The 6,104-nt window shown below is 37.1% G+C and overlaps 1 pseudogene; it reads right to left on the bottom strand.

Annotated features, from left to right (window-relative positions):
• Positions 1-2,990: 2,990 nt before the first annotated feature.
• On the bottom strand, positions 2,991-3,924 carry LOC122430531 (annotated as a pseudogene).
• Between the last annotated feature and the right edge of the window lie 2,180 nt (positions 3,925-6,104).

Below are 6,104 nucleotides of genomic sequence, written 5' to 3'. Positions count from 1 at the left end.
ACCATTTTGCCTTTTTGCATTTCTTTTTCTTGGACATGGTCTTGATCCCTGTCTCTTGTACAATGTCATGAACCTCTGTCCATAGTTCTTCAAGCACTCTATCAGATCTCAGTGGATCAGAACACATCTTTTGGATTCTTCTTTATTCATCACTAAACCCTCAGCAACTATCAATGTATTGTTACATTCTTTTGGTGCAAAAATTCTTTTTATTTAATGAATTAAGAACAAACAAGATGAATGGATTATATTTAGACTAAAATTGCCTTTTGTGAGACAAGGCTACATACTTTTCACACTGCTTTTCATAAGAGCCACATGTTATATAAAAGTGAGAGGGTAACAGGCAGGGAGGCTAGGGGTCTCCAAACAGAGGAAACGGCTGCGAGTGTCAGATGCTTTTCTCTCTCTTAAGTGGCAGGAGGAGACAGGCTGCGAGTGTCAGACACTTTCCTCTCTCTCTTAAGCGGCAGGAGGAGACAAACTACAAGTGTCAGATTTTCTTCCCTTCTCTATACAAAATTAAAAGGAGGTTTCTCTTAAAATTCTGTGACACCTGGCTCCTCCTGCACTTAACTTTTCTCAAACCTTGAGCTAACCAATGCCTTTTTCTTATGGAAATGTTTTTCATTAGTTATGTTAATGAACTATGTGTTTACCCTAGACTCTGTCTATCTTCAAATTGGTTCAGCTTAAGACTCAGAACAGATAAGGGTTCAACAAACCTGTATGTTTAACTGTTGCATTGTTCTCCTAATCTGTTAATGAAACTGTATATTTACTTGGAAACCTACCTTTCTTGAAGATTTATGTCCAACATTTTATGGCCTGGGATGACTCACCTGGTGACAATGTTATCTCAAAACACATACTATGGGTGAGGGGCCTGGTGCCACTCTGAGTTTTGAGACATCTCCTTTCTCTAATTAACAGCTTTCTGATAGGTATATAACATACTGCTAAAGGCTGGCAGAGGGGCACTCTTTTCCCCCCTTCTGATGTCTCTGTCAGAAGCTTTATCTATTTTATACTTTAAGAAAACTTTATTACACAAAAGCTCTGAGCAATCAAGCCTTGTCACTGGCCCTGGATTGAATTTCTCTCCTCTGGAGGCTAAGAATCCCAGAGTCTTTCATGGCTCAGCAGCAACCTTTCAAAAGTAAACTTCCTAAAGAAAAAAGAAAAAAAAAATATGTTCATAGGATGATGCAGTCTTCCTAAGAACAGGGAAAATATCAAGGTAAAAGATTTGCTCATATGATGACATACTAAGTTTCTTTTTTTTTTTAATTCCTAGGATAAGCGGGAATAAAACAAATTGTGGTTTCCAAAAGAAAAACAAAACAAAACAAAATATTCATCTCTGATTCTGTAAAAGATAAGTTAGAAAAAATTTTCAAGTCTCCATTCATAGTTTTTCTGTATTTTAGTGAACATTTTCATTTTCATTTATGCTTATATTTATCATGGACCAGACCCTGTGCTAGTTTATTAGCTAATTTATTAGACCTTGCAGAATTTATTATCATGTAGGCAAGCGCTTAATGGTATATTACCAAGTACTTAACACATTGAACATCCTACCTGACATTAAAACATTCTTTTATTTGAAACATCACTCTTTCTGTTGGTTTATGAGCCTAAGTTGGTGATGTGACCTTTACAGAATGATTTTTAATGTTGAAGGAAGTTTGTAAATGGTGTTACATTTGTTATTTACCCCTTAGTGGTTAAATAGTTCATTATTTTATATTCCTATAGTAATTACATACACAGTATTATAGTCAACATATTCCCAGTGACTGTGATGCATAAAGGGCTTTCCAGATGGCACTAGTGTAAAGAACATGCATGCCAATGCAGGAAACATGAGACTTGGGTTCGATCCCTGTGTCTGGAAGATCCTCTGGAGGAGGGCACAGCAACCCACTCCAGTATATTCTTGCCTGAAGAATCCCATGGACAGAAGAGGCTAGTAGGTTACAGCACATAGGGTGCAGAGTCAGGCACAACTGAAGTGACTGAGCATGCACGCAAACATGATGTATAAAAATTAGCAGGTTATTAATTCAAATCACTAGAATTTAGTTATATATAATTAAACATATATGCACATAAGTAGCATATGTATTAATACTAACATAACTGATTTCATACTGGAGTGGGTAGCATTTCCCTTCTCCAGGGGATCTTCCCAACCCAGGAATTGAATTGGTGTCTCCTGCATTGCAGGTGGATTCTTTCCCAACTGAGCTATCAGGGAAGCCTTAATGAAAATCACTAGAATTTACTTATACATAATTAAGCATATATGCTCATAAGTAGTATATATATTAATACTAATATATAACTAATTTAATATATAATATTGCTAATGTGTATTGCATATGTATAAATATATATACATATATGCATGTACATTTGTATGTATATAGACAGAAAGATACATAAATAGTTCAGAACAATCCCTGTATTAATAAATAGTAACTGGTATAATTTTCATCATCTCCTGGCTATTTATATCACAGCCATTAATAACGTGGTTAGAGATGTCAGTTACTTTCTAGTTACTGGTTCTTCAATGTTACTCTTTGGGAACAAACTCTTTACTGCTTGTTTTCCAACATGCAAAATCGGGATGATAGTACTGCCTACCTTTCCGTATTGTCAAAAAGCTTACTGCTGAGTATCACTGTATCTTAACATTTATTTTATTTTGTTTTATTATGATGAAAGCTTATGAATCCTTATACAATGATGGAGCCAGTAAAACTAGACTCCAATTTGGCAGAGCTTTTCAAATATTCAAACAGTAGTCCAAAGCTATGTTTTTCCTCTCTTTTGTTGCCTCCGTTTCTTCTCCTCTCTTTGCAAAATCGATCATTTGCAGTTTTATTCTTCTTTATCTCATAGGTATTCTTGGCTGAGGTCATCAGTAATGTCCTTTGAGTTTTACATAGGTTGAACAAATGCTGGGTTCCATGCACATTTTATGCATCACCTGGAATCACTTTCCTACTACACAATTTCCTAATGGCATTTTTCATCTGGTCATTTCTCAAAGTATAGATTAAAGGATTTAACATGGGAGTTATCACAGTGTAGAATACAGAAACTGCTTTATCAACAGGTAAGGTAACTGTTGGTCTCAGGTACACAAATAAGCAGGGCACAAGGAACAGGATAACTGCTGTGATGTGGGAGACACAGGTGGAGAGGGCCTTACGTCTAGCCTCTAAGCTATGGGCCCTTAGGGAGCGCAGAATGATCACATAGGAGCTGATCAAGAGGAGAAAGTTTGAAAGACAGATTAAACTTTGTTCTTTGGCAGGAACAAAGAATCCTAGAATGTGAGTGTCAGTGCAGGCAAGATTGAGCAAAGGGTTCAGATCACACATAAAGTGATCTATGACATTAGGGCCACGGAAGGGTAATCTGATGATGAAGAGGAGCTGTATGGTTGAATGAATAATGCCCCCCACCCATGCCACTCCCACTAGCAGTGCACACAGCTGCCGATCCATGAGGGTCGTATAGTGCAAGGGCTTATGGATGGCCACGTAGCGGTCATAGGCTGTTACAGTGAGCAGGATGACGTCAGCACCTGCAAATATATGTTCCCCAAAGACTTGGATTATGCAGTCATTGAAAGGGCGGGTTTTCTTTTCATAGAAGGAATCTGTGATCACTTTAGGGGTATTGACACAGGAATAGCAGGCATCATTGAATGAGAGATGAGTCAGGAAATAGCACATGGGGTACCCCAGTAATGGGCTGGTGATGATGGTGACCATTATGAGCACATTTCTTACCATAGAGACGATGCAGACAACCAAAAACACAACAAATATGATTTTCTGCATCTTTGGATTCAGTGAGTCCCAGTAGAATAAACTCTGTCACATTGTTTCTATTATCCATGTATCTTAGGTTATTATTAATTATGTTACCTGAAAAAGTCACAATTTATTAGCTCAACCTTGAATTAAGAGTGTCAATGTAAGAAATTATAAATGCCCAGATTCTATTGAGTTCTGAATTTTAATAATATTTTTTAAGATAGGAAAAAAAAAAGTTCTGATCTTTTGAAGATTATTCAAATTCTCTCCTGGGTGAAGGCAATTTTTAATATATAGATATGCAAACCCATATGCAGACAGAAACATGAGATGATCTCTAGGCCGTTAATCATGTGAGATGGCTCACAACCTAATGTGACTCAGTAGATTTCATGTACAGTGACAGTGAAGACTGAAATGAGGAATTGAAAATGCATGCGAAGCCTATGAATTCAAAGCTAAGGAATTTCGCTTTTACTGTTAGGAAATGGGAAGCCAGCACAAGGAATTGAGAATATGAGTGTAAGATAGGGATTCAAAAAGAGGGATTCTTTGGTATAACTCTAGTAAAGGTGCTTGTATATCTCGAATTAAGTGGCTTGAGGTTCAGTTTGGAGATAGAAGCCAGAGAAAAGAACCCCTGGCAACAGATTAGTTGTAATTGTTGACATAAAGTATAATAGAGTATTGCTCATGGGAAAGTAATGAAAGGATACAGGAGCTCCTGCAATATATTTAATAAAGCATATCGTCCAAATCTGGGTTCAGTGGTAAAGATTCTGCCTGAAGTGAAGGAGATGCATCTAGACTCGGGTTCAATCCCAGAGTCAGGGAGATCCCCTGGAGCAGGGCGTGAGAACCCACTCCAGTATTGTTGCCTGGAGAATCCCTTGGACAGAGGAGCTTCGTGGACTACTGTCTATGGGGTCACGAAGAGTCTGAACTCATTCACAACTCATTCATACTGAGCAAGCATGCATCACTTAAATCCAACAGCTTTTTAATAGCTAATTACATACTTTTAATGATTGATTTCTATATGCATGGCATGGTAGCAACCTGCGTGGATGTTATTACTTCATTAGTTTTACAGATGAGAAACAATCTCAGAAAATCATGTTAATAATAATAATAATGACAGTAATAATAAAAATCTTATTACCATAAACTTCCTGAACACTTACTTTACTCTCAGGTATTTTGTAGGCATTTGTTTTTTAATTCTTATTACAAACTTATGAGATGATTGCTACCCTCATTTTATGCTTATTTCACAGATTAAGAAATACGAAGCATAGAGAACTTAAGAATCCTGCCTAAGATCAACCAGATAATAAATAACAGAAGCATGATTGGATTTTTTCCTCCACATCCTTAACCCATGTTCTACATTGTCATAATAAACAATGCTTATTAAACTCCTTTTGATATGATAATAGTAACTATAATTATTTCAATTCAACATCAGAGGCAAGCATATATGAAGGAAATTGATCATCAGACACAGATACACATACCCATACAAACACTAGATACACAGTATAACTTATTGATGGTGGTGGTTTATTCACTAGGTCGTGTCAAACTCTTGCGACCCCATGGACTGTAACCTACCAGGCTTCTCTGCCCAGGAGATTCTCCAGACAAGATTATTGGAGTGGGTTACCATTTCCTTCTCCAGGGAATCCTCCCAACCTAGGAATCCAACTTGGGTTGGGTCTCCTGCACTGAAGACAGCTTCTTTACTGACTGAACTATGAGGTAAGCCTCTAATATTGATAGCCATGTGACACTTCTTTCATTGAAGGTCTACTTTATCCTCCTCTCTTCAATTCCAATCAAAAACATAATCCCATAGACTCTCTTGAAAAGTATGGACAATGACAATCCCAGTGGTAAAACAAATTGGTTTGAGAATCAGAAAGACAAGGTAAAATCTTGTTTTTCCCCACTTGCAGCTTCATGTTCTGGGGTATATTTCTTGGCACCTTACATTTTGTTTCCTCTAAAATCAAGTGAGAACATTAATGACCACCTCATAGGCTGTTATGAGAAGTGATTGAGGAAACATTTATGAACATATCCATCACACGGTTCAGGACACACAAAGGACCTTGCTTTTTTTTTTTTTTTTTTTGGCCTGTGTACCCAGGAATAGGAAAAAAATCGACATTTTGAGCAATAATACAGAGAAACATTTAACCATGCTTTAAACTTAGGAAGAATCATCTTCAACTTTTCTTTTAACGAAGCCACAGAGACCCA

Source organism: Cervus canadensis, chromosome 29 (assembly GCF_019320065.1).
Source record: "Cervus canadensis isolate Bull #8, Minnesota chromosome 29, ASM1932006v1, whole genome shotgun sequence".
Classification (NCBI taxonomy): Eukaryota; Metazoa; Chordata; class Mammalia; order Artiodactyla; family Cervidae; genus Cervus; species Cervus canadensis.
Note: the sequence above shows the minus strand (reverse complement) of the source record. Positions and strands in the feature narration are given on the sequence as shown.